The sequence below is a fragment of the Falco punctatus genome (assembly GCF_963210335.1).
Source record: "Falco punctatus genome assembly, chromosome: 1".
NCBI lineage: Eukaryota > Metazoa > Chordata > Aves > Falconiformes > Falconidae > Falco > Falco punctatus.
Window position 1 is genome coordinate 41,712,412 of NC_137580.1, and position 16,312 is coordinate 41,728,723.

Sequence of the window (16,312 nt, forward strand, 5' to 3'; positions counted from 1 at the left end):
GAAGGGTCACTATTTCAAATTCACAATGAACTCAGGGGAAGTTGAAGAAGTGGTTCTAATGGAACAATATAAAGAAAAAAATTAGTTAAACCCCAGTAAATTTCTGATGCTACTGCTTGTGTAAAGTTTTAATGTTATAGATGCTGTCACTAGAGATAACTCAAGGGAGACATAAGAAGATGTAAATAAAAAGAAACTGATGGAAATGTGTCTTTTGTTGTTGTTGTTCTGGCTTTTATACTACAGTTCCTTTTGTAACAAAGCTGAAGTTGGTAAGTTATCTGGTCATTGCACAAGCTGTTTTTTCTTAGTAGCAATCAAACATGTAAACACTTTAACAGAATGAAAGAAAATAGAAACAAGAAAGCTAGAAATGACTTGATAGAGTTTCATAATATCACCTCATAGATTATTAATTTTTCCCCCACTACAAGAGTTTCACAGTGTTGGGTTTGGTTTTGTTGTTTTGGGTTTTTTGTGGTGTTTTTTTTTTTGTGCTGGAAAGATTAGAACAGTCGTAGTTTATTTGATACCTTTTGATTATAGTGTATTTCGTATATGTTAAAAATTTTTTAAAAAAGTAGAAAAAAATGGCATGTAGTTTTAGAACAGTTTATTGAAAAGAAATGGGGTGGTTAATTTGGTAATAATTTTGTATTTGGAGAATAGCAATGTCTTTTATTTTACACTTACATTATAGTTAGTAGGTGACAAATTAAAGATAGCTGCAAGGGTCATCCAGAAATGAAGTGGAATATTCATTGCTAAGGCATTTATTTTTATTTGTGAGATCGTAGAATCATAGAATGGTTTGGGCTGGAAGCCACCTTTAGAGGCCATCTACTAGTCCAACCCCCTGCCATGGGCAGGGACATCTGCAACCAGACGAGGTTGCTCAGAGCCCCGTCCAGCCTGGCCTTGAATGTTTTCAGGGATGGGGCACCTACCACCTCTCTGGACAGCCTGTGCCAGTGTTTCATTGGCCTCATCATAAGAAACGTTTTTGCATTATATCTAGTCTGAATCTGCCTTCTTTTAGTTTGAAATCATTACTCCTTGTCCTATTGCTACAGGCCCTGTTAAAAGTTTGTCTCCATCTTCCTTATAAGCCCCCCTGAAGTACTGAAAGGCCACAATAAGGTCTCACAGGAGCCTTTGCTTTTCCAGGGTGAACAACTCAAATCCCTCAGCCTTTCATCACAGGAGAGGTGCTCCAGCTCTGTGATCATTTTCATGGCCTCCTCTGGACTTGCTCCAGCAGGTCCGTGTCTGTCTTGTACTAATGACTGCGGAGTTGGAGGCAGCGCTGCAGGGGGGTCTCACCAGAGCGGGGCAGAGGGGCAGAGCCCCCTCCCTCGCCCGGCCGGCCACGCTGCAGGGGATGCAGCCCAGGGCACGGGTGGCTCTCCGGGCTGCGAGCGCACAGTGCCGGGTCATGCCCAGCTTCTCATGCACCAGCACCCCCGGGTCCTTCTCAACAGGGCTGCTCTCCATCCCTTCATCCCCAGCCTGTACTGATAGTGAGGTTGCCCCAACCTAAGTGCAGGACTTTGCACTTGGCCTTGTTGAACCTGATGAGGTTCACGTGGGCCCACTTCCCAGATTATTCTAGGTCCCTCTGGATGGCATCTTGTCCCTCAGGTGTGTCAGCTGCACCACTGAGCTTGGTGTTGTCTGGAAATTTGCTGCGGGTGCACTTGATCCCTCTGTCATTGATGGAGGTATTAAACATTACTATTATATTATTTTCAAATATTGTACTGGAATACTTCTCTATCCATGACACAGAAATGGGAAGAAAAAAAAAAGTTTCAAAAGGAAAGTAGTTTCTTAATAATATCTGGTTTCAGAAGAGTTTGTCCTTTTATGTTAAGAAATTTAATTGCTGGTATGAATGTCTGAGTTCCTTTCTGTGACCTAAGGAAGTAATTAAATGATGTTAAATAGAATCCTATTTCTCAAAATGAGTTCAATTTCTTTTGAATTTTCTCATTAGCTACTGTCTTACCATTAAGTAATTGTGCAAGATCATCATGGATTAAATGTAGTATAGAAATTTTAAACCTATATTGTTTCTTTTGAGAATGCATGAACTATTGAAGGTCCTTTAAAAGCTGGAACTAGAGAAGGGAAGAAGTGCAGAAAAAATAAATAAATGATGGTTTGATTAAATTTGACATTTATTGCCAAACTAAGCTGATAGTAAGGAGCTGATCAACCTGAAGTGCACTAATAGTGGTCTTTATATTTTATTGCTGAAACAAGGCACAGGGGGCAGAAGGGGTTGTGTGTCAACCTCTATGGATAAGACAAAGGAAAGGGTCCTCATTTTGCCTAATAAATAGTTCATGTATACATCTACATGATCTGTGTACATTGCTGATGTTTTTTCTCTCTCTTTTGGCACCAATAGTTCATAGTATTGTCTGAATGTCCCTCTTGACTTCTAGCGGCATGAGAGGCATTGAAAGCAATACCGCTGTATCTCTGCCTTTTAGATACTGAAGGAGAAAATGTCACCACCAGTTCAACACTTGAGTTATTCTCTGTGCCTCATTCTCAGTACTGATTCCTCACTTGCAGGAACATTGTAGATCTATGATATGAAGTCGTTTTCTTGAGTGCCTGTGTGCTAAGCTGAATGATTCCTCTACACACTTTTTTTAGTAAATGAAGCTGCTCATGCTTGAAAGGCAAATTGGAGCTGTCATCCTTGTGTTTACCCTCACTATCTACTGGGTTACTTGATTCCTGATCTGCCCTGTCAGTGCAAAGCTGTTCCTGCTGTAATAGCTTGGCACCATGTACCCTCGTTATTTTGTCACACAAGAAGTGGAAAAGGAGTAGATTTATCTCACTCCAAAAAGTTAGCCCAGTCTTTTATTTCCTTGGAGATCTCCTTATCTTTCTGGAGATTGTCTCCAAGTGATTTGTCTTTCTCTTCTACCAGAGTAGACAGTAGGCCAGGGTGTCAACAGCTTTAGACTCCATTTAATGAGGAGATTAAATGGTTGATGCCTCAGAGTAAAAGTCTAGAGAAAGCACTCAGCGCTACTTGCTGGACTGCCCTCCAAGCCTTGGGCAGCCTGCAGCTTAGGGGCTTCAGGTCAATCCGTTGGGGTGGTTTTGTTTGTTTTGTGTTTCTTTTCCCCTTTCTTTCTGTTTCATGAATGTAGTGAGTTAATCTATGAGCTGATGTAAACTTCTAACATCTGTAGTACCCTATGACAAGGAGTTCCAAAACCTTTGCTGATAACATGTAGGTTTTTTATTTGGCAGTTTAGTAGTTTTGGTGTGTTCTTTTTTAATTGAAAAAGACAAAAGCAAAAGACTTTTTCACTTTATCCATGATACTTCGGGCCTTGTTGGCTATATTGTATCCCCTCTCAGTCTTGGGGTTGGTGTGTTTTGTTTTGTTTTGTTTTGTGGTTTTTTTTTTTTTCCATAATGAATATTTTACTCTATTTAGTTGTTCCCTGAAGTCCTTGATCATCCTTGTTGCAACTGCATTTCTGAGTTCTGCAATATTCTTTGTAGAAAAGTAATGGCCAAATAGTATTCATGACATGGGTTTATAATGGCATAATGGTGTTTTCCATTTTGTTCTCTTTCCCTTTCAGAATAATCCCTCACTTTATTTTTGGTTGCTACTCTGTGTTAAGCTGGAATTTACATATAGCTATTATAATTCACAGATTGTGTTCCTGGGTATTAATAACCACTTCAGAGTCCATCATTATGTATGTAATCAGGATCCTGGTCCTTTTTCCTGTTTTTTTAATCACTTCACATTTATCGAAGTTAAATTTCATCTGTCTCTTTCATAGCCATTTCAAGAACTTCAAAGCAATTCTGCTTGATGGCTCTTGTTTGGTTGGAAGGAAGGAAAAAGGGAGAAACAGCTAAATGGTAGGAGTATGTGGGTTGGCATTTTCCACTGCAGTACATGTTGTATTCAGTCCTGAGATCAGTTAATTTATTGTCAGTAATTAGGTTTCTCAGAAACATAAGAGGAGGGGGAAAGGACATGAAAGTAAAGGAAAATAATAAAGCTTGGACTATCTATGGTTTGTTTGAATTATAAGAGTATGGTGGATCAGGAAGGCAGCATGAGATATAGAAACAAGTCTGGAACCCGTAGCATTACTGGAAACCCGATGCCTTCTTAAGAAGTAATGAATAGATGCCCAAGAAGATGTGTTAGAATAGTGTTGGAAATGGACATTTTCAGGCTTTCAAAGACTTAGTAAAATATGTTGCTACCCAAGAGCAAGACCAAAGGAAAAAATTTACACTGGAAGGATGCAGTAGAAAGGAGATACAATTGTTCGTAAATCCCTTTCATTTTTGATGTTCTGTTTCTGAATTTTCTTTATTGTAATGGCCAAGCTGTGTTGTACTAAAATCTAGTTTTACTAATTCAAATCCTTTGTAGTATTTTTGGTTTGCTTACTTGGAAGGAAAACTACAAGTAGATCTGGCTCAAAGTAGTGGTTGATCTAGGGCCCAATTATAGTCACAGTGATGCATCTGAGAAATTTTCTCAGTCTGCAAATGTAGTATAGACTGACCACTATTTTTATGTGAACTGTCTTCTCTTCACTTATGGTCACATCATAGATATCAGCAGCTAATTAAAAAAATAAATAATGATTTTTCTAAAGATTTTTAGAACAATGACTGTAGAAGTTGTAGCTAGTATAGATAACATGTCCATATGTATGACAATAGACTGACAAAAACTAGAAAATTACAAATTTGGTTTGTCACTATGGTTTTTGGTTTTGTCTCTGCCCCCCCCCCCCCCCCCCCCCCCAATATGTTGGTTAATAACACAAGTCTGAGGATATACTTTTTAAAAAAAAATATTATTTTGGGCCTTTGAGAAGCACAATATTGTTGAAAGGCCGTTTATATTCTGCAGATGCTTCAGGAAAAAAAAAGAATGATTAAGTCATGAAATGTATGAGTAGGGAAATTATAGAAGTAGTGTACTCTCATTTGTTCTTGGGATGTTTGATTCCTTCATGGATGAGGTGGGGGAAAAATGTTTAGCTATGAGTACTACACTGAAAACAAAAAAATATGGACTGATGGCAATACCGTAAATATCGTGTTGCAACCTAGTGTGTTAATAGAATGGCTGAGTAGACTAGAAACAGTCAATTTAGTCCACTTTCAGATGTTAGAAAGCTGGGGCTGCTTGATAAGAATTAGTTAAAAAAATAGTATGGCGCAGTGGGCTTATGTGAAGACAAATGGGGAATTCAAGGAGTGGGATGTAAACATGTAGTAAAACCCAACTGAACAAGAACAAAATAGCCACAAGGGACAAGCTTAAAGTGCTTTGTACATTGCAGCAGAACAAGTGATAGGATGCCATGGATTAGTAAAAGCAGGAGAATAACCTATTGACTAGATATTTGAATACAGCGTATAAAACAAAACCCGAACAAACAAACAAACCCCCTCAGGCTTAAAGAATGAACATACCACAATCAGGGACAAATGATGATATTGGATACTTTTCATGCCTGTGCAATAAAGAGAAGTGATGATGACACTTGCTGCTATTGAATTATCTTCTTCGTTTTCTTTATTTCTACTCGGAGGACCCTAGTAAAACCCAAGAACATTCGTGCATCACTATGATGGCGGCAACATACACTGAAGTTATTAAAGATGTGGATCTCAGCCAAGTAACACAAATTTGCTGTGTCAAAAATGGGCTTTTTTCATGGTAAGATACAAAGGAGGAAACTTTAAGATAGTGGTATGGTTAGGAAGTTTGTAGCAATGATAGTAACTTTTAATGCTACTGCTCTGTACGGAGAATGTAAATATCAGCTGTCATTAAATTATTATCTTTCCATCTCACTCCTGTAAGTAATCTTTTTAGCTAATGCTGGAGAAACATTGCTTAATATAAACAAACCCCAATGTGTTTGTTCTGCACATCAAATAATTTTCTGTATTTTACGAGTAGCTTTAAAGACACAGTGGGTTGTATCGTCAGTGCCAGTGGCTTTCCAGCCATATGAATTATGTTGCCATGGAGCGTAAATCTCTAGATGTTACTGGCCTGTCTGGTCTGTACCAGCACATGTGTAATTAGTGGGAACTCTTAACTCTATATGCTTCTTATCTTAATGGAAAGTAGTGTTGTAGATTGTATACAGTGTTCACTGCTAGAGTTCAAGGGTTCTGGAATTCAGTTTGATAAAAGCTGAATTTAGTTATTGCTGGAGTGTGTGAATCAGCTTCTCGGGAAACCTGGTTATTTGTTGGGCACCATAAGAACCTTCAAAGCATTCACATGGCTGTACAGAATTTTCTGAAATTAGTCCAGATCCCACTTTCTGCTTTTGTTTTGTCGACCTCTTTATTATGTCTTGTGATGCATTTGAGGTTAAGTAGCAAGATTCTCCAGGTGCGATGCAGTAATAGTTTTATATTTTAATTGAACCAGGCATTTTCTCTACAAAACTTGAGCAGTGTGTTTCATACACTGACAGAATGGCATGCTGGAAGGAAGAGATGTGATTAGTGTAATCACCTGTATAACATGCACCGTATCTTTTAATGGTCATTCGTGTTTAAAGTAATCCTTACCTTTGAGGCAGTGAAGTTCTGAATTTAAAATAAGCAGTGATGGAAAATCCATCTTGAGGTCCTTGCAAATTGCTCCCCATCAACATTTTCCCTATTTTAAAAAAATTTAATAGCTATTTATTTCTAGTAAAAACTTGTTTAATTCCAGCTTTCACTCAGTGGATTTTAGTATACCTTGGCCTGGATTAAGGAGCCTGTTACAAAAATTTTTAATTCTTTACTTTTATGACCTCTAAAGTTACCTTAATTAAAAATCTATAAATCTATGATACTGATGGTAATTTTGTAACCCCTGTGTAATACTTCGTTAACAGATTTATGTGCCTACTTTTCCCATTATTTTGTGAGAGGGTAGTGTTGAATTTACAGCCTTACTCTGAGGTTGTTCTGTCTTCAAATTTTAAGCGAAGACACAAGTCTTTTCCCTGCTTTTCAGGAATGTCTTCAGTACTCCACATATTAAAGAAAGATCAGGAAATTTCAAAATTAGTCCAAACTTATAATAGATTAAAGAGAGAGGACAAGTGTTAGGAGGTCTGGTCCTCTTTACATTACATTTTTCCAAAGTGTATGTAGGTTTTCGGAGAAACTGCTACTTTTTTTTTTTTTTTGTAAATGTTATTTTCTTTAAGCATGCCATCTACACTGTTCTGGCTTTGGATGTCATCTTTTATGTTAGTAATAGTATGTGTTCTCTGATTGTCTACATTACTTTTTGAATAAAGGACTGTTCTGAATAGGTAACACAGACCTTTAATATCTTTATTAATCATTTCAGAATATCATGTCTTATACCACATTGTATTTCAGTATTTCCTAGCTAATGAAACTGCAGAAAATCCTGCAAACACACAGCTGGGGAAGACAGAAGATTTTGGATATCATCATTGATGGCTATGCATTGTGCTTTATTTAAAACATGCATCAGCATAAGAATAACATCGGGGGGAGGGAAGAATAAAGCACAATTAGGCAATTTAGTTCTTATTCTTAAAATCTATTTACATCATTATAGATTTTTACTTTGTCCTGGTTTTGGATTAGTGGAACAGTGGTAAATAATTATGGAATGGTACATGTGGCTTCTATCAGAATATGAGGCCTTTCTGAATGGGTTTGCTAGGGACAGAGCAACTTTCTTTAACATGCTTAAAGAAAGAGCAGATTTAATGAACACAAGGTTAGCTGATAAACTTCTCTAAGATTTTTGGGAATTTCTGAGGCAAGTGATGAACAGATTGACAAATGCAGATACCAGCAAAAAGTCAATGTGTGCATCTAGAAGTTGGTGGGAATGTTCAGAAAGATTATTAGTGGCCCTTAATATTAATTGCCAAAGAAATGTCAACTGTGCTTCCACAGGGCTTTGTTTGAAAGCAGTTCTGTTTAATGTGTTAATTATAGAATTGGAAAATGGAACAGCTCATTCTCGGTAGTTGGAAGCTTGTAGAGTTTGCAAGGGCAAGGGGAACATGTCATCCAGTACATCACAGTGAAATTGTACAAGCTTTCAGCTGGTTTTATCTGTAGTTAAGATAACTAAAAGATTCTGTTCAGTGCAGGAAAATAGTGTTGCATCTGTAGGAACAAGAGCAAACCCCTCCTAATTAGAATAATTAATAGTTAGATAATTTAAAGCTTAATGAAGGAGAAAGACATGTAGAGATGATGTTAATAGTATTGCTGTTGTAGTGAAACTAGCAGGGAAATAGTCTCCTTAAAAAGCCAACCAAAAGTGCAAAAACCTCTAAAGCTTTGACTCTCCATAGGAAAAAATGCTAATTTTTTTTCATTTGAAAGTAACAGTGGTAGATTGTATGGAATAAGAAGTTATCTGTCAGAGAAATGAAGAAAAGCTGCAGGGAAATAGAGGTAAGGTTAATTGAAGTTTCAAAGTATGAGGAATTGTAAATAGGATATTTTCAGTGAAAGGATGACCCCTATATGCAGTGGCAGAAGCTTCCAAAGTTCAAGAACTTTTATTGAATAACTGTTGGAATATGAGATACAAATTCTGTGTTGCAGGGGGAGCAAATGTGCGTTAGTTTATACCAGTAGGGCTTAATACTACTCTGCTTTTGTAGAAATGTAAGCAGGTATTACCAACGCCAGTTTAATACAGTGACTAAAAATACCAAGAGGTTAAATAATTTAGTCAATAAAAGTTTTTGGGTTTTGTTTTTCCCCCTGCAAGATATGAGATTAATGTTTTCTTAAGAAGGAACAGGACTTTAACAAAGCTTTTATGATTTTAGTAATAAAAAGGAGAATAATTTCTGTAACTTGATCATATCTACAGTAATCTAAATGTCTTATAGAGGTATTACTTTGCTATATGTAGAAATTTGAAGTAATTTTGGGGGAAATATGGTGGAGAGAGAATGCAGAGCATAGGATCTGCACCAAGGACCTGATTTACAATAATTTGGTTTTCCTAGGCTTGCAGTGTGACCCTACCTGAACCAGCATCTCAGCAGCAGTGAGCTCAGAGACTTTGATCACGTCCAGAACTCAGTGAGAAGACTTTTATTAGCAGACACTGAAGAGCTGTGTGAATACAGAGTGATCTGTTGAGAAATCTTCAGTTGTGCAGAAGTAACTTGGCAATCTTTTGCTGGAACTTAGGCTTCCTTTTGGTATAGGTTCCTTAAAACCTTTTATTTCACTGAGCTTTTTAGGAAACTCCACTGCCTTAACTGTAAATGTTATTCAGTGGAAAAAAAGCATGTTATAGATAATGTAAGATAAAATATTTTAATGTAGACATTTTATGTATGGCTACTTAAAACAGCTTTGAAGCACTTTCATTGCTTACTCGTCTTGGGGAAAATCACTTTTCACATCAAACAATTCTACTCCTAGTATTTACCACATCAATCAAATGGGAATCCCTGTTTTCTATCCTTCTTAGGGACAGCCCTCCCCAAAACACCAGGTTACTCATATAGAACCAACGATTAGATTTTTAGGTGTTTTAGGAATTGGGTATTGTATCTAACATCCTCTTAGAGTGAGGATCTTTTATATATTAAACTTCTCCAGAGCTGAATTCATAGTCCAGCTTCTTGCCCCAGAGTCCACAGACTGACCTCAGGTCCATACTGTTCTTTGTCTAAACATCTTTTCAAAATGGGCCTGTTAGGAACTGGATGGAGCTCAGGGGTGTGCTGGACCAAGGGGGGCATAGGTTTGTACGACCACGCCTGACATCATGGTACCACGTTCCTCAAGGCCATCAAGGGCCATGCTGATGTGAGAGCCTGAACAGACAAGCGACCCATAGCTGTAGATGTTTGAGCCATTAAACTGGAATTATTTTTCTAAGCTTTATAGTAGATAAAAACAATTTGGACATTGCGTACAGCTCAGCTTTGCCCACAGTTTTGGAACATATTATCACTGTTTTTAGTTAAAGCAGAAGAACCCGCAGGTCATGCGGGTGGGTGTAGGTGGAACCTTTGTTACACTGACCCTTGTGCTGCAGTTTGCACCTTCCCTGTGAGTTCTTCATGGTCGCTTTGATTTCTGAAGGCAATTTGCCCTCCCGGATCAGGCAGGTCTTGGTGTAGGCAGTTGCTCCCAAGACTGAGCTGGTTAATGTGACTGAAAAGTGTGAATGACTCAGCCATGCCTTTTTATAGCTTTTGTGTTTCTGTGTCAGGGCACTCTATGGTCACCTTCCCCCGGCTTTGTTGCCAAGGTAATCTTCCCCTTGTCAAGGCCTTTTTCCTCCTCACTTGATGGCTTGTTGGCTAGAAGTCTGGCTTTGCATAATGGGCTGCTTCCATTTGAGAACATCATTTTGTTGAGGCCAGACCAGAATCTCAACCCATGGAGGTGGAGGGTTAGCAGAAGCGGAGAGGGCTGTGAATTCAAAAGGAAGCTGAGAGCTTAGAAGGGCTCAAATAAAAAATTCTCTGCATGGTTAAGCTGGGGAGTGGGGCCTAGAGGTTTATTTTGGCTTGGGTTTTCCTGCTTAAGTTTTAGGCGAGAAGACAAAAGAGTCACATTTATGAGACAACATAAATAAATATGCCAAGAGCTGGTTGTTCAAACATATGGAGACATGTATTCCTCCAAACCATCCTGCTCCACCTTTTTTTCTTTTTTTATTTTCTTTCCTTCTTCATCCTTTTTTAAGAAAGGTGATGGGAACTGCCCATGTCAACTGATCGTTTCAGCCAGATCTTCTGGAGGCTGTACTGGGCTGTCATTGACTAATGATAGTTGCTTTTATCTGTAGAAAAGGGTGTTCTCTATTCCCTTTTCCATTGCTCTCTTACTCATCATTGTTAGTCTCCGTCCTCGTAGCATTTCCCCTGTATTTTGCTTCTTTGCAATTTTTATGCACTTATTCTCTGCGTCCTTCTGTCTCTACTTGTATTCTTGCATTAGTAGAGACAGAGAATGGGCAAATGGATTGAGAATAGTGTTGGAAACCAGGTTCCCTTGAGTATCGGAGCTCTTGGAATGGCACTTTATCTGCTCATGTCAGGTCACAAGGTATGTCTGCATTGCTCAGTACTGCAGATAAACGTAAGGTAACAGCAGAATCTCAGCTGTATATACCAACAGGTATCACTGCAGTCTTCTGCCAGCCAGGTCAGCCAAGTGGTGGAGTTTCTAGGGCTGTGTACGTTGCTAGTGTTTCTAATGTCTGATCTAGTTTGTCCTGTGCTCCAGCCTGCCCTGTACCTATACGAGGTAATTCGGAGCCAGCTCACACATCCTTAATGTCACGCTGTTGTACTCTGTAGCCATACTCAAGGATATAACCATTCACATTTAGATTTCTAGCTCCCAGTGAAGTCAGTCAGGATTTTTCCATTTCTGTCTCAAGAGACTGTGTATCCTGCTGCAAGGAATTCCCATATTCTTCACATAAGTCTGTCTCTGTGTACAGAGGTGTTTGTTTTGACATCGTTCTCAGTCTAAGGATGCAAACCAAGAAAGCACGGAGTATCTATCATTCAGTTTCTCAGTCATCTTAAACCAGTTTGTGTTCGTGCTGCTGCTGAAGAGGCAGTTCTGTCTTCCCCTTCACCTCTGCTGCCGTATTCAGAGCTTTACTTGTTACTGGTGCCATCACACATGTGCCTCCCAAGTCAGGCAGGGAACTGAAAAATTGTTTTTCTTCTGTAGGATTTAGTTAGAGCTCAACCATGTTATGTTCTTGATGGAATTCATAGCACTGTTAGAAAACACAAAGGATCGAAACATGCAGGAGGAGCTGAACTGGCTTCTCTACTGTGGAAGATCAGGCTGGTGTAAAGCACATGCCCCATCAGTCTGGGCATGGGGACTATAAGCCAAGATGGTAATTGATGTGGGAGAATCCTTTGTAAAGCTTTTTTTTTTCTTTTTATATATAAAATCTTTTTTATATATAAATCCCTTGAGGTATTAGGGCTATTAAAATTTAATATCTGGAAACAAGGGCTAAATTATTATTATTTTGCCTTTACCTCCTCTCAAGTTACTAACTTTCCACCTTGCTGGACACCTTTCTTTCTTGCCAGTGAAGTTCATTTTTTGCCTTCTAGTAGCAAACATAATGTTGGAAGTACAGACTTGTGATGCCATCTGGTATTGTCACCAGATTAATGTTGCAGATTTGCTATGAATCAGATAGAATGGGTTTTTACTTCATTCTGTATGAAACGTTTACCAGCTGTCTTTCATGTCTGCAATGGCATTGCAGATGTGAACTGGACTAACATCTGTTGGTTTAGAGTTTTTCTGGCCTCAACTGGAGACCTGTTCTAGGCTAGCAATGTTTATATTTCTAAAAAATTATCAGTTTGCTTTGGAAAATGTTGCTTTTGCTCACGTAGATTTAAAATACTTTCATTTTGCAGTATAGAAATGAGGTCCAGTGTCACTTGTGACAGTTTTTGACCATCAGAATACACATCTGTGTAAGCTGCAAGGGAAGTGGATCTATTGTATGGGAAAACAATATGCTGTAGTGTGATAGAGAAAAAAGTAATTTCAGGTGCAGAGTATTTTGGTTTTGTAGAATGTTTGAAAAAGTAAAATTTTGCTGTGTGAAAAGGTTGGTGATAAGGGTGATGTGGAGTTAGATTTTTGGTGACTGTTAATGTTAATGAAGAATTCCACTGATGTGAAATTTGGCTCAAATACCGGTATCCACTCTAAAGATTTGTTGACTGAAGTAAATACTTTCTTTACAGACAGGCTTTGAAGACAAACTGCCTAAACAAATGTTCACATTGAATGCTAGTTACCAGACCAGGTAGAGACATTTCTGTATTGCTGTATTTAGGAAAAACTAAAAGCTTAAAACAAAAGACAAACGTATTTTAGACCATGCGGAAGGATGAAAAAACAAAGTTAAGAAATGGAATTCCTGAAATATATTCTTGAAAAAGGGTGGAACTAGTTTCAGGATTAGAACTGCAATAATCTCTATATTTCTTCAGCAGTACTACTACAGTGCTATTAACATAATTTATTTATTTAATAATATCAAATTTCAAATATCAGGATGCCAGTTGGTAATATATGTGAACAACAGAAATTAAGTTTCACTGAAACTTTCTGCTAAAAATATTTTCTTAACTCTGCAATCACAAAACCACCATGTAAGCTTTATTTCAATGAGACTTACCCCAAAGAACAATCAGTACGTGTTTCTAAATTAGAGGCTGAAACTGAGATGAGAAACCTAGTTTCACATTTTGAAGAACAAATTGATTGTTTTCTGTGTATGTTACTGAGTACTTAAAAAAATGGCCGTAAGTGGGAAACTCCAGGGGTAAGCAAACAATTACTAAAAAAATACTTTAGAAAACAAGGGATATCAGTCTAGTCTAGAAGGTAATGGGAAAGGAGATATCTTTCACTTATGTGAAATATGTATTTTACTAGTGTTTTCTTCTATCTAACATAATAGACTTTTATCTTTATACGAAAATTATTATGCGATACCATTATCCTCTGCTCACACAGGTTATCTCCCTCACTAGTACTGTGCAACCCTAAGTCAGGTGTAAGCTATGAAGCATTTTGTTTTCAGTGAAATACTTAAAGCTACTGATTTTGGGAATATTTGGTCTAATAGGCATAAGATATCGTTAGTGTATTTTCCTTTATCCAACTGAGCGGTCCCTGTTCACCTGTTCACATTAGGGATATCATTGTAGAAATGGCAAGGAAGAAATATTCCATCTATTCATATACATAGACTTGGGCAGGTAACTTCTTTTTAGTCTTTTGTCATTTAAAATTGCTGTTGTGACAGCAGCTGGAGAAATGTTGAGTAAAATGCTTAATTTGACTTTTTAATTATTTGCTTTTGTGGAGTAGATTTTACTGCAAATGAAAAACTTTCTTACGGGTTTTTCCTAAGGCTCTCTCTTGTATGTATCCTTTTTATAGTTGAAAGTATTGCTCACCCTTTCATATTGAATTCTGAAGGATATTTTTTCTATTTCTTACTTAAGGTTGACACTGAGGCAGTGTTCTGATTGAAAAAAGTGACCATCCAGGTTATCTTTTATGTCAGCTTTATGATTGCCATCCACTGAAATTACTTGGCTTATGTAGGCTTTGGACTATGTTACAGCTTTGGATATATTTTTGTATAACAAGAGGTGTATGTTTCAGTACCCATGTTAATAGTGAGGACAAGGGTGCTTATTAAAAAGAATGAAACTGTATTTGACACATTTAAAAGTATCATAACTCATAAATTATTGACTAGAATAACTGTGTACTGAAAACATACTTCTAGAATACACAGGCCAACTGGAGTAGCAACCATGTTACATGAAAAAGAAAGAGGTTCTGTGAAAGATGATTAAACATTGTTGGAAAAATGAGGATAGCTTCCCCATTAACCATGTTTACAGCAACTAGAAACTGTCTAATGATTTTCTTTAATCGCATGTATGGGAGTTTTCAGCATTGTAAACCATGAAACCTGATGATTTTTTGCAGAAGAGTGAAAACTGGATAGCAATGTAGCACACCCTAGATATTATCTGATAATTCTACCAAATGTTCGCAAATGAGAGAAGGCTGAGAGCTGGTTTGATATGTGATTTATAAATACATTGATTAGGGGATTCTGATACGCCTCTCTTTTTGAGCAAGTATTTTAAGTTGCCTTCTAGTAACATGGTCTTTTGCAGACTGTGAATGACTTTTGCATAGCCTTACTAGCATTTTAATTTTGGGTGATAGTAATTACTCAAGACATTCTCCTGAATAAAGTAGTAAAAGCAGTACAATTTATTTTGTATATACTAGATAATGTTGGTAAGTACTGAATACATACCTTATTGAATCAAGCTTTATGAAATGGATTGTTATTCAAGGAGCAATAGCTGAACTTCTTTTGATTTTGTTCATTGAATTGTGTGGTGACTTTGAATTTCATTTATTTATTTTTTAATTACTGAAATTCTCTTGTCAGTTAAACTTAGTTTTCTGGAGAAAACAATTTTAAACTTTTGCGATATTGTACACAGAGGGCTTGATTTGGATCTCACTTATGCACCATACAATATGATGATATTGGTTTGTCTTTACCTGCTAGAGTTCTTATGGTATTCTGGGTATTTGGAACTATGAATTTTTAATTTTAATTTTAAAATGAAGGGAAATATTTAAACCAGAATTATTTAAAATAAACATTTTTATCACATTTTCCTGTGGGTTTTTTTGTTGTTTGTTTTTTGTTTGTTTGTTTGTTTTTATTGTGGGAAAATTAGTTTACACGTGGCATTACTTGTCACCAAATACTTTTATCACTTTCCAGCTCAGTGAGGTGCATTCTATGTCTCTTACAAACTGACAGCTGGATTTTTCTCTATCTGGAATTTGAAATGTAAAGTCCACTGTCTTGAAAAATTCATGAAGACTTAAATTGGCAAATAAAATGACAGCAACTTGCTGCTGCCTTTGTTTTAGGGCTTGTTTAGGCTTTTAAGCCTAAAATGGTCTGGAGAATGCTTATTTTGTTTTTAAGCAAGTACTACCATTTTAGGTGTAAAATTAAGGAAGCCTGAATGCTGTGGGGAAGTTTTACTCAAAAATTGGAACAGGCTTGATGAATTTGTTTTATTTGTTGTGTTGGTGGGTTGACCCTGGCTAGCTGCTACAAGCCACCCTCTTACTCCCCCATCCTCAACGGGACATGGGGACAAAATAGTATGAAAACATCGTAGGTGGAGATAAAGACATTACAGTCATTTACCAGTTACCGTCATGGGCAAAACAGACTTGAATTGGCAAAAAATAATTTATTTTATTGCTAATTAAAATACAGTTCGATCATGCAGAGACACCCCCCACCCCACCCCACCCCATATTTTCTTGGTCTCAGCTTCGTTCCTTCACTCCTGACTCTTCTGCTTCCTTGCCTTTCCTGCCCAGAGCAGTCCAGGGGGGCTGGGGAATGGGGGTTGCAGTCAGTTCACACTTCCCCCCTGCTCCAGTATGGGTCCTTTCCATGGGCTGCAGTCCTTCAGAATGAACCTGTTCCTGCGTGCGCTCTCCATGGGATGCAGGTCCTTCAGGACTTATCTGTCTGCTGCTGCATTGGGTTCTCCATGGTCTGCAGTAATATTTGCTCTGATGTGGTTCTCATAGGAAATTCCTGCTTCACCATGGACTTCTCCATGGGCTACAGTGGAACCTCTGCTCCAGCACCTGGAGCACTTCCTTCCACTTC

General features: G+C 37.8%; 1 protein-coding gene and 1 long non-coding RNA gene across 3 annotated transcripts in view; one reads left to right on the top strand and one right to left on the bottom strand.

The window, feature by feature from the left end:
• Positions 1–16,312, top strand: part of CTNNA2 (catenin alpha 2) — a 557,331-nt gene that overhangs the window by 85,094 nt on the left and 455,925 nt on the right. The gene's annotated exons all lie outside the window — the stretch shown is intronic.
• On the bottom strand, positions 451–15,917 carry LOC308068192. The gene is made up of 2 exons (XR_013929893.1): positions 15,356–15,917; positions 451–15,288 (listed from the first exon to the last, which is right to left on the bottom strand). It is a non-coding gene; the product is annotated as an uncharacterized lncRNA (long non-coding RNA).